Raw genomic sequence first — 19,527 nt, 5'->3', positions numbered from 1 at the left:
AGAGAGAGAGAGAGAGAGAGAGAGAGAGAGAGAGAGAGAGAGAGAGAGAGAGAAAGTCACTGGAAGCAAAAAAAAAAGCAAATAAATCCACAAAAGAATCACTCTGGTTACATATCAGAGCTGGTTGTAATTTAAGTTGGCACACTGTTAATACATTTTCTTTCAATACCGTGGCATAATAGACTGGCACCATCACTTATGAGAAAGGAAAATAAATTTCTCCTTTTTTATTTAAAATAATAATAATTAAAAAAACCAAGAAGAAGTCATTTTCCTCCAATTTTATTACAATGAAGAACAGATTAGATTAGGCTGATTACCTTCTACTTCAACACAGAGAGCCATTCTCTCCTGAGGGGGAGGGGAAGTTTGTCACCCAAAGACCTCCTCTCTGCATGTACCCTCCCACCGCATTCACTTGCAAATCACAGTGTGCTTGGAAAAGGCTGCACTTCCCCAGGCTCTAACCTTCCCATGGCAAGTGCTGTAGCTTTATCAGCAGAACCTTTCTCTGTTCTGTGTCTGTCTGAGTGTGTGAGTGTGTGTGTGTGTGTGTGTGCGTGCGTGCGTGTGTGTATGTGTGTTCGTGCGTGTGCGCCTGTGCGTGTGTGGTGTGAGTGAGGAAGGGCTGGTGGCTTTCTTCCCCCCCGTATTAATCAGAAGCTCTGAATGAAAGCCAATCAGAGAGAGAGCTCCCCCGTTCGCTTCGCTTCCCTGCAGTCCAGAGTTAAAAGTGATGCTGAGGAAAAGCTTGAGTTAGATTCAAGTAGAACCGGGCTTAGAAAATTACAGCAGAAAACAAACAAAAAGCGGAGATAGTGGCACAATCTTCGGCGTTATTTGATTTGGATGCTACTTCCTTCTCCAGAAGGAGAGTCAAAGGTAGGAGCTTTTCACCTCTCTCTTTCTCTCTCTTTTTTAAACTTAAAACTCTTTATATTCTTAAGCCACGAATCGGAGTGTGCACAGTGATATTCAGAAATGATCTTCAACTTTGGTACAATTAAAAGAAGAAAAAGGGCAACAGCCCGCATGCAGTGACAAGACCAACTGCTTGTGCGCCTTGTCCCTTGAATGACTGCGTGTCTCATTAAAAACGAGGGGTGATGCTGATTTTACCCCACAGTGGGCTCCTGATAGTCTACTTTTCGGCTTCCTGGGAGCCGAGCAGATGTTAGAAAACTGTGATTGATTGTATTTTGATGTGTGCTAATCTATGCTCACCTTGATGTTGAGTCCGTTTTCTAAATGACACCCTCTAGCTCTCCCTCTCCCTCACATTACTTTGCATCCCTATGAATGGAATGCCTCCCTACTTAACACTCACTCACGCCCATAGTTCTTGCTACATGCAAAGGGTTCGGGACACAAATGACAGACCGATGACAGATACCTAGACTTAACAGAGAGGCAGTCAGTGAACATCTACATACATGAAGTGGCTTGATGTTCATTGGAATCCAGTAGACACATTTCCTCTAGAAACAGTTCTCTTCTAAGTCTGCCAATGGAAGGGAGAAGAAGAGATTAAATACATGTAGTCAGCAGTTGCAGCATTTATTGTCACTGCTGCAATAAAATCCATATTTTATGTGGTGTTAAATTAATGCAGCACATCCTAAATCTTGAATGCTTGTGCCCAACAAGTACCTAATGATGGCATTGTAAGCTGGGTAAATGGTAATAAGCTAATACTGCTTTGGATGCTAATTGTCACTAGACAAACCTACAATCTCTTTAATCATTAAAAAAGGAGTCCACACGTGCAATCAATGACAAACACCAACCAGCATCTTAAAACTGACCTATCATCTTTGCTTCCACATAAATGGGGCTGTTTCCTATAATCTTCATCTTTCATTCCAGTAAAAGCCTCACCATTATCCCAAACTGCACATCCATTACTTCTGAGATGTTTTGAGATGCATTCTTTTTTTTTTTCCTCTCCTCTGAAGGATCTATATTAAGAATGATCTGCCTGTCTTATCCTGACAACAGGCTTTATACTTCAATGTACATGTTACTAGACTTTACCTCCTAAGGGGAAAAAATGTACCTTTAAGATCATCTTCTTGGTGAATAACACTTGGCAAGAGTGTGTGTTCTCACCCCACCCCCACCTCACTAGTGTGGTGATGATTTTTAATAAATAGAACTTTCATGATCATCTCACATTCCATGAATGTATTGATATTTTCGTTTTTGGTTAAAATAATAAAGGAGAAAAGGGAAGGATGTACAAATTTGGAAAGAAGGCAAGCTGGGGAGTTACAGAGATAAGTATTACTTACTCCCTCCCCTTGCCCCTTAACCAAGTACTAAAAGCAGCTCATATATATTCAGTATGCCGAGCAGGAGAGAGAAATAGTTTTTGGAACAAATCTCGGCTTGCAATCCTATTTATGCCTTGGGAATTCTTCAGATTTAACCCACCTTGATTTTTTCTTAATGTGAATGAAAAGTCTGTTTATGTAGTAATGTGTATTGTGAGATTCTACTTGACAGAAAAGCTTTTAGTAGGTTTCAAAGCATGAGGGGGAATGCTTGCTTTCATTAAATGTGAATCTCTTTTAGCTTAAAGTACATGATTATATTTTGCTGACTTCACTGGCACATGTGCCCTCAGTTTCTGTTTGCAGTCATTGAGCTTCATGTCTTTAGCCCTCAGAGTACAGTGAAATGTCAAAGGGGTAGCAATGTAATATGTATACACATGTGTGTGACAGTTGCTCATTCTGGCAAATACCGTGTGACTCTGTTATGAGTTTTCTATTTGTACACTTTACAAAACCTAGCAGTTGGTTGACAAAGATTCTCTGTAATCTCAGCTTGATACTTCCTAGACCCTCATTAGCTGCCTAGATACTTTCTCTAAATATACAGGGGGGAGGGGGAGCTGAATTATGATTGGTTAGATAGCCAGAGCAGTTCATTCCTGAGGAACGAAACATTTCTCTGTATCAACCTGCTTTCCTCTGGCTTGATATTGTTTCATCTTTCTTCTTAAATAACAGTATGGAGAAGAGTGAAAAGGTTAATTTTAAATGAATGCCAACCTTTTCCAAATTCTCAGGAGCCATTTCTTGATCTTAATGTGATTTCCTTGGAAAACAAATGACTGAGGCAGAGTGAGTCTCATCTGGGCGATTTTTGGTACAGATGAGTTATTTCCTACGTGGCTAAGCCAGATTTGCAGCCGGATGGGAAGGCAGGTGATGATATGCTGTCCTTTTGGAGGATCTAATTTTTATGCCAGGTTGTGCCACTAGGTGGCAGCACAGGTTGAGCATTGGTGTAATACTGCTGATTCAGCAACAAAGGGAAGCAGGTTTCTATTAAGTGTTATTACTGGTAATAGTGATGCATAATAAGTGATTAATTATATTCAGAAGCCATAAGCTCCAGCACTGAGAGTAGTACTCAGGCTCCAAATTGGTAGTCATAACATGATTCTGTGAATCAAATAATATTCTAATTTTGGCCATTTGGCATGGAGGGATATTTGTGAGATAGAGAAAAGGACAGTTGTGAAAACAATGTCTAAAAGATATCCATTGGTTTTCTCAAAGATGTATTTTTAATTTTGAGATGAGGGAAAATAAATGTTTAAATTAGAGCAAGTTAGAAATGGAATACAACGGTGACCTCACTTAAGTTCATTATGTATAACATTCATGTTTTAAATAAACTTTCAAAAGCCAAATAGCATGAAAGATGACCTCATTCATTTTAACCAAGATATCTGAGCAATAGTGAGATTGATGAAGCATTTTAATAAGCATTTGACATATGCAGTCCTAACCAGCATTCTTATTGAAGAAAAGCACTGTACAAACAATGATATTATGAAATGTTGTTCACAAAAATAGGGATTAGCATGGGAAAATATATTTCCCTCTTTGAATCATCATGATACTAGTGATATTATTAACAAAGTAATTTCATTCATCTTACCTGATAATATTCTTCAGGAATTTGCATTATATAGCTAGAAATATGAACAGTTATGATAGTTACTAAGCAAATATACCCTTCTTGTATTTCTTAATGAAATATACTGATTTTATATTTGTTGGATTATGTCATAAGGTTCTTTACACTAATTATAATGCCTTTACGCCAATCCACACTTTCTACCCACAAGTTACTGGGAGAAGACCTATTAAGCCCCAAGGATTGCCCAAAAAATTTTTATTATTCACTGAAAATGGGAGGGGGTGGAGGAGGAAGCCTTTATAGTCTCTGTAGCCTTAAAACAGGGAAAACAAAAAAGTTCGTGCCCTGTCAGACATCACAAAAAAAATGTCTTCTCCATTTCTCAATTCCTACTCTCCAGTAACCTTACTCTTCTGGGACACATAAACGGTACCCCTTTAAATGATGCTTTTCTCTGGAAAGGTCTTAGAAAGCACATGTAGCCACTATATACTTTTGACATTTCTTCTGGCTCATCCATACATATAACAATTAAAGAAAATATCATATAAGAAAAATATATTTCAAAATTTTAAATTTTAGAACCTGCTCAATACTAAGGGAACATATCCCTTCAGCATATCATTTTTACTCAAGCTATGTAAATTGGCCTCAGATATTTTGTCCTGAATGTTTCAGCCAGAACTATTTGGATGCCTCTCCATTAGAAGGCTGGACAATGTCTTATTATGAATATAGGATCCTCCCTAAAATGCATTGCTTGAATATTTTCCAAGAGGGACATTTTGTTTTAATATTTTCCTTTACGTTTATATTCTCTTCTCTACCTTGACCTTGATGTGATTGCCAACTTCTTTCTTCAATCTGGAAACACAAACACACACACACACACACACACATATATATGATCACTGTTCCATTGATCATAAAAAGGGTACAATACAATATAGTTTAGCATTGGTAACCTAATCCTTGAGCTGGCATAGTCCTAGGAAATGTCCACTTTTTAAAAATAATACATGCTAAAGATTTTTAAAGTATGACTTTTTACTGATAAAATGTCATGGCAGAGAATCATAGAGCCACATGGAGGTAGGTGAGGAGGACAAACCCTTAGAAACTTCATTGATAATACTGTAATCCACCTGTTCCCTAAAAATTCTACCTATGTCTTAACATTTCTTAATTTTCCCCCTACAAAGTAGAATTCATTTCAAATATTTTATTCAACATAGTACACAAATCCCAATTATATCAAAATATATATCAAGGTTTTAGAAAAGAATAAACATTAGATTAAAAGGCAAACTGTACCTCAAACAAGAAAATTCAGAGGTAAAAGAAATTCCCAAACAGTCACTGAACTGTGCGGATGCTCATAAGGCTAATTCTGTTCTCTTCTTGGTTTTCATGGCAGCAGAACTCCCTGATTGAAATACTTCCCCATGTGAAGTTTTATCATATTACCCAATATGTAATTATGTTTTTTATAAATCTCATGATTTTATTGCCTGTGTTCCATCATCTGCCATATTTTACATTGAATTTATTGCATTATCTTATCTTAGTGCTTTGCATTATCACACAAAAACATAACATATGCCTTAGTTTAGCTTGATAGAATCAAGTTATTTAAAATGAAAGCATTCCTTGTATGTATCATAACCCTTAGGCTTTTAACTAATAAAGGGTAGGCATCAATTCAATTACCTCTGCTTATAAAGAAAGTGCCAGCAATATAATATTTATTAACAACATGACTTTTAAAAAATCAACATAATGTAGAATGCATATCAATGAGATATTGTTTTCAGGTGTCAGGGTGAACATTAAGAAAGAACATGAAATGAATGTTTATTTACTCTAACAAAATGAACATTGAAGTAGTTGTGACAGAGTCCTAATTTAAAAAAATAAATAAGACAAATCATTCTCCAGTTTCCTGGAAATAACTCTGCCTAAGACATGTATATTCTTGGTTTGTTGGTTGCTGTAAGAAACACATGTCACCACTACTCAGACTCTCTAAGTGAAAACTGATATATCATTAGTGAGAGTGTGTTACAGATGAGGTAGGGACTTGTTTTCCAGAAGTTTCATTAATATTAAGTTTTATCTATATTTACACCAGATATATGAAGCAGAAATCAGGCTAATAGTCTAGCAAATTTGATATCCTGAATAATATGTAGAATTCAAACCAATTTTTATTTGCCTAAAGTATTCAGATAATGGCCTTAACCCTTCCCTGAGAAGTTCAAATGAAGCAAAGTTGTACCTGCATAGCAATAGTAAAAAGCAAAGGCAATAAAATAAGTAAAATAAAACTTTATAAATATATTTATTGAGGTTGTTTGGCTGATTAAAAAAACCTGTACCTTTACTTTGACTCCCTCAGTGATTCACTCATGTAGGTATGTTGATCTCCTTGTGTAAATGTTACACAAGATGCTGAATTCTGGGGAAATGGGTTCACATTAAGAAACAAGCAGGCATACTTGCCATTCAAATGTTAAATTGTAACAAAAAAAGGATTTTTTCTTATGTAAGGCTGTACTTAAAAAACCTTAGAAGCCTTTTATTAATTCTATTTAAAGTTGAAATTATGAAGAACAAACAACTGGGACTTAAATAATTTCAGTAGATCTAATCAGAGATATAATAATACAAATTTTGCCTTAGGCTATATCACTTTCTTTGCTATTTCTATTACATCAAATAATAAATATTGACAATAACTTTATAAAAGGAGAAGTCCAATTCTTATTTTACATTTTCCATCATTGCTTATAAAGTTAGTAAGAAAAATTAACAAAGATTAATTAGTAGTAATCTAAGATAGATAGCTATGGACAGATAGAAAGAATAAGTTACATGGGGCAGAAAGAAAGGAAAAATAATTACTTACGTGTTGCTTGAAAATTTAAGAAGTTTCCATGTAAAACTAACAAAGGTGTCATTATTTTGGCTCATGTTTTATTGATAAGTTCAGAAAATAATAGCTTTAAAGTCAGGAACGTTTGATATAATATGAAGGACCTTAGGGGAAAACATAACTCATTTTCATTTTTTAATATCAAGTACGGGAGAAGTAAAAGTAGTATACCAAACATTTTTTCAAATGTATTTGCATTCTATTAGAGTATTACAGAAAGTTCTTTTGAAAACACATGAATGGAAACATTTTTATTTACAAAAATAAGAATTATATAGATTTTTATTTTACTTTCTCAAAAAGTGGTATTCCTTTCATTTGCTATGGAAGACTAAAAAAAATTCAATTTCATTTAATAATCATAAACAGATGAAAATGAGTAAACATTAGATTAGACAACTCTAAAATTTTCCTTTTTACTTGACTTCTTCCCAAAGCAAAATAAGTTGAGACCGCTTTCTGATCTCTAGACTGAAACTATATTGTATTGTCAGAGTAGCTTTACAATATGTTGACTCTCTGAAGAGTGAAAACCACCAACAGGCAGATTTCTATGAAGTGCATATGTCTCTATATTTGGAGGAAAAAAATCTGTTCTGTATGAATGAAAAACTATAGACTCCTGTCCTTTGCATTTTATACTACAGACACTATTTTGAAAAATAGTTAAGAAAAGAATATTATGTATATACACCAGAATGTATTCCTCTGATTGTTTGTATTTATCAAAAATAATTTATATTAGCTATTCCTTTATATAGCTTTCCAAGACTTTCAAATTAAATCTTTATGTAAATACTTATTGAAGTTTCTCCAAGTGATCATTTTTTGCTTGAGTTTGAACAATAAAGAATATCAAGTTACTAATAACTTTAAAGCAATGAATTTTGAGTAATCAGAGGTGTTAGTTCTTTGAGAATAGCAATCAGACAGATAGCATAGTACAATGAAAAGAATTCTGGGTTTGAAAACCTAGGACTCGAGTTCAAATCCTACCTCTCGAGCAGGACTCACTTTCCTTGTTTGTAAAATAGAGCATTGGACTAGGTCACTTCTAAGATCCTTCTCAGTTCAAAATCTTGAATTATGTACTAAATTAAATAGTCTACATTTTTACATATACTGTCCCTACCCTCTTCACCATCCTTCACATGATGAAGCTTATACTTTGTTCAAAAAAAGATCTAATTCTAATTTCCCCAGGTTTGTCACTTAGAAGAAAGATTTTACACTCCTTTGCTCTCACCATTTCAGGAGTAAATCCATGGCCTAATAAAGTGTTCTCCTTTTGCAAAATCTCATTAAAAGTACACTTTCTCCCCCCTCTTTAAAAAAAAAAAAATCAGAGTTGTCCTGAATGGCTGCTATAGACATGGGGCTGGAAGAAGCAGGGTTGGAGACAAAACAATTATTTGGTTCTACCATGGTGATCACTGGCTCTGCTTCAAATTCCCAGAGCTGGTCTTTTTATGCATTACATAGAAAGGGCTTTTGTTAGGCATTGCACAGCCAGGAACTTGCTATTGCAGTAGCCAACTGATTTTCCAGAGCTGTCCAAAGGATGTTCAGGCCCCCTCCATTCCAAAAGAGAGGAGATTTTTTAAAGCAATATTTTTCAAGAACAACTTTATAATTGCTTATGAATGTGTGTTCCCTTAATCCAAAAATCTGATCCTTAAAATGTATGAGTATTTGGGGGGCTGGTGAATCATGCTATATTGTATTAAATATACAAGGAAAACTTGTGATTCGTTGTTACATTGGATCAAAAAACAGTGAATTCTCTTGCGAACTAAATAACTTCTGACATTAACTTACTCTATTTTAATTTTGGGTTGGTTAATGTCAGGATATTTTCTAGAGCATTTTTTCTCACTTTTTTCAAAAGTAAAATGATATTTCGGTTGTTGAAAACTAATGAACTGAAATTTTACATTTAATTTCTTTTTGGTTGTACTGAAAACACAAATGCAATGATAGAATGAGAAAAAAGCATTTAGGCTAGTAGTATATTTATACAACAATAACATTTATTTTATTTTTTTTAAACCCTTACCTTCCGTCTTGGAGTCAATACTGTGCATTGGCTCCAAGGCAGAAGAGTGGCAAGGGTAGGCAATGGGGGTCAAGTGACTTGCCCAGGATCACACAGCTGGGAAGTGTCTGAGGCCAGATTCAAACCTAGGACCTCCCGTCTCTAGGCCTGGTTCTCAATTCACTGAACTACCTAGCTGCCCCCAACAATAAATTTAAAGACATGATGCTTTTTATTTTTATTTTTTAACTTCACAAGGCCTTTGAAAGGATTGTGTCATTGTATAATATTTTAAAGCATACTGTCAGCGTCCTCTAACAATTCCTTAACAGGAATGTTTTTAGGAAAAAATAATGAAAATAAGATGAATTACAATTCAAGTTAGTATCAGGTATAAAAATTATAGGTTCAACAATTTGAAGTAGAGGGGTAAGATTCAGAAACTAGGGTAAAGAAGCATCAACAGAACTCTGATATTAATTTCTTTAGGTTTACCACTTCTCCAAATAAATGAGATCCAAAAATTGTATCTTGAGAAATAGATAAAAAAACAAAAAATAAAAACAGATGGCTGAATGACAGTCTAGGTACAAATAAATGGATGTAGGAGTGAGACACAGTGGCTTTATCTCAATAAGAAGGATGAGGAAAAAGTTTCAGGGCCAGACAGATGCTAACATATCTCTTAAATGTTTTGGTATCGGTAGCTTCTACAGTGACACATGGGAATGACAGGAATGACAAAATTGTCCCATGGAAGCTATTGAAGATATGAGCATGATCTACCTGTCCTGGAGGCTGGAAACAATGTGACAAACTATATGGCCCACCTTGGACCCCATTATGAAGATTGGGGGTAGAGGAGGACTGAAGAAGGCTGATGATGATTTCTCAAATCATATACTAAAACAACACTGGAGTAGGTTTTATATTTACCAAATTTTTCAAGTAATAGAATCATCTAATCCTCTCTTCTTAGCCTCAAAGAAGAAATAAAATTTTAAAACACTAATTGTAGTTAAGGCAATATTTTCCTTTGCTCATTTTTTATGTGGGATTGAATTAAATATATAACATCACCGATATTAATTTTATCTTCATAAGACTATTAAAACTGCATCATAGTATTTGATATAATTTTTTTCTGTATTATAGCTCTGAGACTTTTTTACATAGTGGATATAGATTTAGGAATACCTGAATTAATTTCCTGCCTCTGACAATACTGGCCACATGTTTTTGAGAAATTCATTTAACTTAGTGTTCTAGAGTCTAGACAGCTGTCTAAGACTACAGATGGTGTCCAGCAGTATCATTAGATAACTTTCCCCATTCAGGATTTCTCTGTACCAATAGAATCTAGTCCCTACTGTTATTTATTTTTTAAATTTTATTTTTTTTTCAAAATTAAATGATATACTTTTAATAATTGTTTTCTCATATTTTGTGATTTATGTTTTCTCTCTCTCACACATCCCTTTCACATCCCTAGCCAAGGCAGCAGGCTGTACATGTGTTATCTGTTAACACATATTTCTATGTTTGTCATGTTGTAGAATACATATACTCCTTACGCTAGATAAATCTCATGGAGGAAATCAAGTGAAGAACGGCACACTGCAATCTGCATTTCTATCGCAGTCCTATAACTTCATTCTAATTGGAAACTGGACAAAACATTTAAACAATACTATACTTTCATTATAAAATAACATATAAAACATTGGAAAGAGATGCAATCTTGGATTTGTGAGATCTATATTCTAGTTCCTTCTGCTAATCTTTTGGTTGACCATTATGATTTTAATTCATCTCTTTAATCTTCTGTTGTTATCAGTGATGAAATTAAAGAGTTCACTATTTAGGCAGCATAGTGGATAGAGTGCTATCATTTGGAGTGGGGAAGACATGTTTGAATTGAGCCTCAGACTTTTACTTAGCTTGTGACTTCTAGTTTTTAGTATTATTATTACTAAGTTACTTCTCAGATTAAAATGTAGGCATGGCTCTACCACTTCCCATTCATGTGACTTTGGACAAGTTGCTTATGTAGGTGGATTTAGATCTGATAGACTTAATAATAAGGTGTTTAATGTGATTGATGTCATGTCTTTCTCTGCCTTTCCCCTTCTCTTTAAAATTAAAATGGATTATTAAGTTACTAAAGTTCTTTTTAGTTACAAAATTCTCTGATCTATAACCATAACTATGTACTACATATTAAAAATGTTCTGGTTCCTACAAATTAACTTTATTCCTTTTTTATTTTTAAAATTTTTTATTGATTTCTAAAACAAAAATAGTTGATAAGAGGTTAGCATATAAAGTCATTACTGTTGCAATATCATTCTGTCCATACCCCAAGCCACGTAATATGGTTGATTAAAGGATCACTGTTCTAAACATAGAGCGAAGGGAGGATGCAAAGAGTGAACAAGAAGAACGCTAACCAGTGTGGACTGTGTTAGTCACATAAACTCATTCAGGTGAAACACATGAGTCATTTCAAAATATATTGAAGTTATGGTTCCTTTCAGAGTCTCCTTGCTGAGGTCAGAGAAATGAGAATTAAAAAAAAAAAAAGATGAACAAAGGAATTGCATTGTGGAAGTAGTCCTATAAATGTTTTGATATCCATAAATCTTAAGAATAATTTGCTTTTCCATAAGAAAAGCCAGGAAATTACTTTCTTAATTATATATAAGAGACTGTAATTTTAAAAATTGCAGTTAGACTCTAAAGGCAAAGCTTTTTCCAAATGAAAACTTAATTTATTACATTTTATTTGTGTAACTAAGGTTCATTCTTTATTTTCAAAATTATATGGCTTCTTTTGAAATCAGAACTTAATCTATTTTTTCATTCTTTTTTTTCTAGACAATTGATGATATTCAGTTCAATACTAACTTATGAAATTCAGTCCGATTCAAAAAACCTTTATTAAATAACTAGTCTTTGTTAAGCAATCTGCTAGGTGCAAAGAATAAAAAGATGAAGTGAAAGACAATCCTTGCCCTCAAGGAACTTAAATTCTACTTGGGAAGATTTCAATTTACTGTCATGTCAAAGCAGATAATTATAATCATTTGAAGTTACTTCTGTGTCTCTAAAAGCAAATTTGGTTCATGAAGCAATATGCGTGCTCCTTCAATTGATTAATTATTATCTTCAATGAAACATCACCAGTATAGTAGCATGATCATATGGAATGTCTCATATTTAAGCTTCAAGAATTAATTTAAAGAACACATTTAGGAATCTTTGCTTTATAGAGACATCTATTTTAATAATAGTGATTTTAAAGCCATAAATTTGTATGTGTGTGTTATAACCTTCCATACAAAGAAGACTCTTGCTCTTACAAAAAGCATAAAAGCACTAAACCAATTCAGTTGGATGAGGTGAAAATTAGACTTTATGTTCTAGTTGTCTGAGTGCTATTTTGTCATTGAGATCAAACATTCCTGTGTATTATTTACTTGCTCTTACAAAGTACAATTTTCAGTGCAATTTTATAATAGTCTTTAATATTTAATTTATGAATCAGTCATGATGTAATCTTGTTTTTCTTAGTTAAAACAATATATCAGATTCTTTCCCTTTGAAATGATAGGCAAATGCTACTTGGAATTTTGATACTGTTGTAAGTAAAGTTTTCCTCTTCATAAGAGAGCACATAGTATAATGGGTAGATATATTGCTCACAAATCAGGAAGAGCCCCATTCAAATTACATATTAGATACTTACTGGCTGTATGACCTTGAATGAGATACCATAATTTCTTACCGCTTTAGGTGAGAGGTATCAAATTCAAGGCCTACAATATTCCCAAGTGCTTAAGATAAAATCCAAATACATACATAAAATACAATAAAACATAGCTAGCATTAAATTTTTAAAATTTTTATTTATTTATTTATTTTCATTTTAGAAAACCCTTACCTTCCAACTTGGAGTCAATACTGTATATTGGCTTCAAGGCAGAAGAGTGGTAAGGGTAGGCAATGGGGGTCAAGTGACATGCCCAGGGTCACAGATTGCATTACATTTTAAAACTGTATTAGTATGTGACTCACAGTGGTACCTTTCCTTTCCAACAGGTAAGAAACCAACCTTTTTTTAATTTTTGTTTATAGTATTCTAATCTAAGGGAAAAAAAAAATCCCTCCCCCAAAATGTGCACTGGGGGAATATGGGAAGCCTGAGACTGTCATTTCCTAACCCAATGTTTATATAATTTAAATTTAAATTAAGAATGAGAACAAAAATACTAGAATAAGAAAAGTGATTGGATAATTTTATTATCCTGAATTATTCATCTTTTCCCCAAATTTCACTTTTACTTGCTCTAAATGTATTGGCAACCAGAGTTTGCAGGCTGTAACTGCTTGAATTTTAAATGAAAATAAATTAGTTTTCATCACTTGATCACAAGGTCAAGAAAGGGTTATGCTAATAAATTATTGACCCATTAGAAGGTGGACAGCTACTGATGTTCAGGTGAAATTCTCCTCTTTACTAACTTAGGCTTCCAAAAAAAGGATGTATGAGATTTTTTGGTCTTTGGAGCCATCTTGTGGTAGCACTAAAGTATATATAAGAAGCCTATTCTTGCTTCCATTTTTTTTTCCAGCTAAACTATTTCAATTTAACACCATTGAACAGATGTGAATTTACAGAAGAGTTATAAAATGGCATTAAAAATGTATCATGTTTAGATTAATGTCATTTTCTTTTTACATCTCAATATGAATTATATAAAATATTGTTTTACAAAAATCTCAACAAAAAATAAAAACTTTTTGAGCAGGACATAATTACAAAACTGAAATGTATTTTTGCTGTGCAGCTGCAAGAGATCTCTACAGAATCCTTAAATGTTTAGCTCGCTCAAGGCAAAATTCATTTCAGCATCCTGTGGTGTATAGCACAAAGAAAACTGGCTTGTGCTATCATTATTTTTGCATTTTGTAAAGCTTAAATGTAAATATGCAACCCCATTAAAAGGAAAATGAAGAAATGATACCAACAACTCAGGTGATCCCCTTTATTTCTCAGTGGACTCAGTGGAAGTTCAGATAGACAAATGCATTTACTTTTATAAGAAATGAGGACTGGGTTAAATCACAATTAGTTGAACATAATGTAACTTTTCATGATTCATTAAGCCCTTTCAGAGTGTATACTTTTTTTTTTTAAACCCTTGTACTTCGGTGTATTTCTCATAGGTGGAAGATTGGTAAGGGTGGGCAATGGGGGTCAAGTGACTTGCCCAGGGTCACACAGCTGGGAAGTGGCTGAGGCTGGGTTTGAACCTAGGACCTCCTGTCTCTAGGCCTGACTCTCACTCCACTGAGCTACCCAGCTGCTCCCTGTATACTGTTTTGAAAACTTTCAGAATGGAAATTAGACCCAGAAATATTACTATGGATGCTATAATCATTTCATTAATAAGTACTTAGACTAAAAACCAAGAAGGAATTTTGAAAGTATCAAATAACATAATATTAATACATTTCTCATGATTTTCTTATTTTTAATATGTGCTTTCAAATTTAGAATGAAAATAGGTGAAGAGAATTTGGAAATGATAGTCTGTTGTTTGGGGTTGTATTCTGTTGGATAAAATGTTCATGAAACTACTTTTTAACATGAATCATTAAATAATTTTGACAACCTCTTTCTATTTATGAAATAAGAATTTCTTTGGATTTTATACTTCTAAGATTAGTTTTAAAAAGTGATGTGGTTTAGGTAAGTCATTTATATGTTAGCAATTAAATGGTAATAGGTATGGCAGGCTCACAGAGACGTGTATAGAAGTTTTCCTAGAAGTGGATCATGGGAAGATCTCAAAGAGGACTAATGTTTCCTAGTTAAGACTTAAGGGTATAACGAGACACTGTTGTAGGATAAATGGATAGATAAAAGGAAATATAGTTTCTAATAAGTCATTTTACTACTTATGTTTCATGTTATTTAATGAACAAATTAATTACTTTTAACAGGACTATTTATATAAAATAAAATACAACTTGACAAATGAAAGCATGATAAATGAATTTGCTTAGAAATATCTATTTAAGGACATCCTGATATGTTTCACCTTTATGTTTTTGTACTATATAACTATTTACTCTGTTTTATATCATAATAATTAAAGCTACATTAACTGAAGTGAAAAATTAATAGAAATATAATTAATGAATCATGATTAAAGCACATGCCAATTATCTACCATTTTTATTTCTATGGAAAGCTTTCATATTTACTTTTATGAAGCCAAAAATATATATCATTTAACTTTGCATTGACCACTTAAACTTTTAACTAAAAATAAGGTTTAGAATGAGTCAAATCTCAGTTTAAACACAATGTTCTCTATGAAAATGAAGAGAAGTCTAGTTATCACTATATCATGCAGATATTGTCAATTAAAAGGTATCTATTGAAAGAGATTTACTTTTGATTTATAACTTATTCACAAACCATCAGTTTTTTAAAGTTGCAGAAAACCCACTATTATTTCATACTGATATATAAAGTTTTTAGTTCTACTTCAAAGGGAAAGGATTGAATGTGGTATATTCTAAGACCTAAATATATACATAATATTTAGATATGCATTTTTGATATATCTATATTTAGAGTTATTTCTTCTGGCAATGTTCCTCCCTTCATAAATATTAAATATGTAATCATGGATATAGACTAAAACATATAAGAATATCTTTTCTTATAAGGAACAGAACACAATTAAAATCCTAAGCATTTTAAAGTTGAAAATTCTATTGACTTATTAGTCATGATCTAAAACATTTAGTATTCCAAACATATTAGGGTGGACAAAACTAAAAAAGAGGATTATTTTAGCATATTTATGATACAAATAGAACTAGATGAAAACAAAAAAATCCTAAAAAGGAAAACTAATTAAAGATGTTTAAAACACCTTTTATATGCTATAAAAACCTTTAAAGACATATTTCTTTATTATTTAATATTCACCCAATAGGTATGAAAGGTGTTTCAATCCCAAATTAACAAATAAGTATACTGAATCATTATTGTTTAATTGCCTTCTCTAAGGTCACATAAAGCAAAATATGGATGCAAACACATTTCAAAGAGTGTGCTTCAGTGTGTGTGATTTGAAGTTACGTTATTCTGTGGTCAATACTTTTTATTGAGAAACTATTTAGTGCTAGTCTATGGAGTAAAGGGCCTATAAAAGAGAGTATAGGGAGTTTACAGAGTTGTTGAAGTACATAAAGGCATGAAACAGTAATTGCAATTCAAGGCAATAACTGATTGAAAACTAACCGCAGAATTATTGTGAGAATAAAGAAGAAACATTCTTCCTCAGGATAATCAGATAAAACTGGGAATAACAACTGAAACAGGCTCTGAAGGAGTAGCATAATTTAGAGAGGTGGCTATATATGGCAAGGACACTTCAGATTGGGGAACATCATGACAAATGGTTTAGCAATAGAAAACATCATTGCAGATTGAGACATACTGAAGAAACTGGTCTAGATAGAGAAGAGGCTCCACTCTATTCCCTCATTGTCAAAAGTCTGCTTTACCTAAGAACAAGAGGTGCTGTAAATACTTGTGACACCCCTAATATTTATCAGTTTCACTACCTCCTCTTCTTCCTGAATGGTTCCTGTTAACAGGGACAGTTGCAAGATCCTCCTAATTCCCCAATCCATAGATTTTGGCTTTCACAAATAATAGACAAAATTGTCATCTCGGGCGTAGGGCCTTCCTGGTCACCCAAAGGTGTAAAAAATCCTAGTCACAGACAGTAGGAAGACTTAGACACTTAATACTATTTAATGTACTATATCCTGCTCTGATAACTAGATGGGTTTTTAATATAGAGATTGGGTAATTCGTAGAGGGAGAAATAAAATGTCACTGTATACTTGTTACATATGTTATGTTGCTATGTTAGAGAAAGTAGACCACCTTTTGTTAACTGTTCCATGACAGGAGTGAGTGCCTCATTTCATCGCAACATTAGTCCTGAACAAAAAGTAAAAATAAATCGAAAAAAAAACCCTAAAAAACAATTAGAATTAGGGAAATCTCTGACATAAATTCAAACTTGAAATCTCAAAAATACAACTCATTATTTCCTCCCTAAACACTCTTCTCTTCTAGAGTTTCTTATTTGTTTTGAGGAAATAACTGCCTTCCCACTCATAGATTCACGACCTAAAATCATCATTGGCTACTCTCTGCTTTCTCACACGTAGTTCATTAATAAGACTTGTCAGTTCTACTTACATATCATCTTTTTATGACACATTTTTATTTTTTCAGATTACATCAATATAATTTTTAATATTTAGTTTTCTGATATTTTGCAATCTATATTCTGTCCTTCCCTATTACCCTTCTCTCCTCAGCAAGAAGGCAAGTAATATGACATAGGCTGTACATATATTATCATATAATACATATTTCCATGTTCATTATATTCTGAAAGAAGACACATATTGCTTGGACTAGAGAAAAAATCATGGAGGAAATAAAGTCACATCATATTGTTTGACAACTCTTTCTACTAACAGAACCACCGCAAACCCATGTTATCATCTCTTTTCCGTAATAGCCTCCTAATTTTATTTCCTACCTCTATTCTTTACCCCTCTTCAATGCATCATTTATACAGGTGCCAAAATAATCATCTTAGGTCAGAGGCCTGACTCTATCACTGCCTTGCACAGAAAGTACCTGCTCATTGCTTCTAAAATTAAAACCAAATCTCTTAGTCTAGCATATAAGGTCCTGCACAGTTTGGCTCCCATCTGTCATTCCAAATTTATTTCATACTCTCCTTAACAAATTCCATATTCCTGCCAAATTGGAACCATTCCTCTAAAGATATTAAACTGCCTATCTTTGCATTTATACAAGACATCCCATAAGCTTGCAGTGTATGATTTCTGCATTTCAAATTCTTAAGTTCCTTGTATTCTACATTCCTTCAAGGATGACTCAATACTTCTGCTACTTCTTCTATAAGGCTTATCATGATATACTCATCCCCCATCTCCAGGCAGTAAGTACAGCATTTTTTTTTTTTGCTATAGAAGTTGGATTTCCCATTTTATTCTTGGTGTTTTTTTTAACATTTATTAATATTCGTTTTTAACATGGTTACACTCTCCGCCTTACTCCCTGCACTCCCACCACCTGTGGCCGACGCACATTTCCACTGATTTCAACACGTGTCATTGATCAAGATCCATTTCCAAACCGTTGATAGTTGCATTGGTGTGGTAGTTTCAAGTCTACATTCCCCAATCATATCAACCTCAACCCATGCGTTCAAGCAGTTGTTTTTCTTATATGTTTCCTCTCCTACAGTCCTTCCTCTGAATGTGGGTAGCCTTCTTTACCATAAATCCCTCATAACTGTCCTGTGTCATTGCATTGCTGCTGGTACAGAAGTCCATTACATTCGATTTTACCACAGTATATCAGTCTCTGTGTACAATGTTCTTCTGGCTCTGCATCACTTCCTGGAGGTCTCTCCAGTTCACCTGGAATTCCTTTAGTTTATTATTCCTTTGAGCGCAAATAGTATTCCATCACCAGCATATACCACTATTTGTTCAACCATTCCCCAATTGAAAGACAAACCTCCTTTTCCAGTTTTTGGCCACCACAAAAAGTGCAGCTATAAATAATTTCATACAAGTCTGTTTATTTATGATCTTTTTGGGGTACAAACCCAACAATGGCATGGCTGGATCAAAGGGCAGGCATTCTTTTATAGCTCTTTGAGCATAGTTCCAAATTGCCAGCCAGAATGGTTGGATCAGTTCACAACTCCACCAGCAATGCATTAATGTCCCAATTTTGCCACATGCCCTCCAGAATTCATTATTTTCCCCTTCTTTCATTTTATCCAATCTGCTAGGTGTGAGGTGATACCTCAGAGTTGTTTTGATTTGCATTTCTCTAATTATTAGAGATTTAGAACACTTTCTCATATGCTTATTGATACTTTGATTTCTTTACCTGAAAATTGCCTATTCATGTCTCTTGCCTATTTATCAATTGGGGAATGGCTTGATTTTTATACAATTGATTTAACTCCTTATATATTTGAGTAATTAGACCCCTATCAGAGTTTTTTGTTATAAAGATTTTTCTCAATTTGTTGTTTCCCTTCTGATTTTGGCTGCATTGTTTTTGTTTGTACAAAAGCCTTTTAATTTAATATGATCATAATCATTTATTTTACATTTTGTAATTTTCTCTAACTCTTGCTTGGTTTTAAAATCTTTCCTTTCCCAGAGATCTGACAGGTATACTATTTTGTGTTCTCTTAACTTATTTATAGTTTCCGTCTTTATATTCAAGTCATTCACCCATTCTCAATTTATCTTGGTGTAGGGTGTGAGATGTTGATCTAAACCTAATTTCTCCCATATTGTTTTCCAAATTTCCCAGCAGTTTTTGTTAAATAGTAGATTTATGTCCGAAAAGTTGGCCTTTTTGGGTTTATCATACACTGTCTTGCTGATGTCATTTACCCCAAGTCTATTCCATTGATCCTCCTCTCTGTCTCTTAGCCAGTACCATATTGTTTTGATG

Source organism: Gracilinanus agilis, chromosome 1 (genome assembly GCF_016433145.1).
Source record: "Gracilinanus agilis isolate LMUSP501 chromosome 1, AgileGrace, whole genome shotgun sequence".
Lineage (NCBI taxonomy): Eukaryota > Metazoa > Chordata > Mammalia > Didelphimorphia > Didelphidae > Gracilinanus > Gracilinanus agilis.
Note: the sequence above shows the minus strand (reverse complement) of the source record.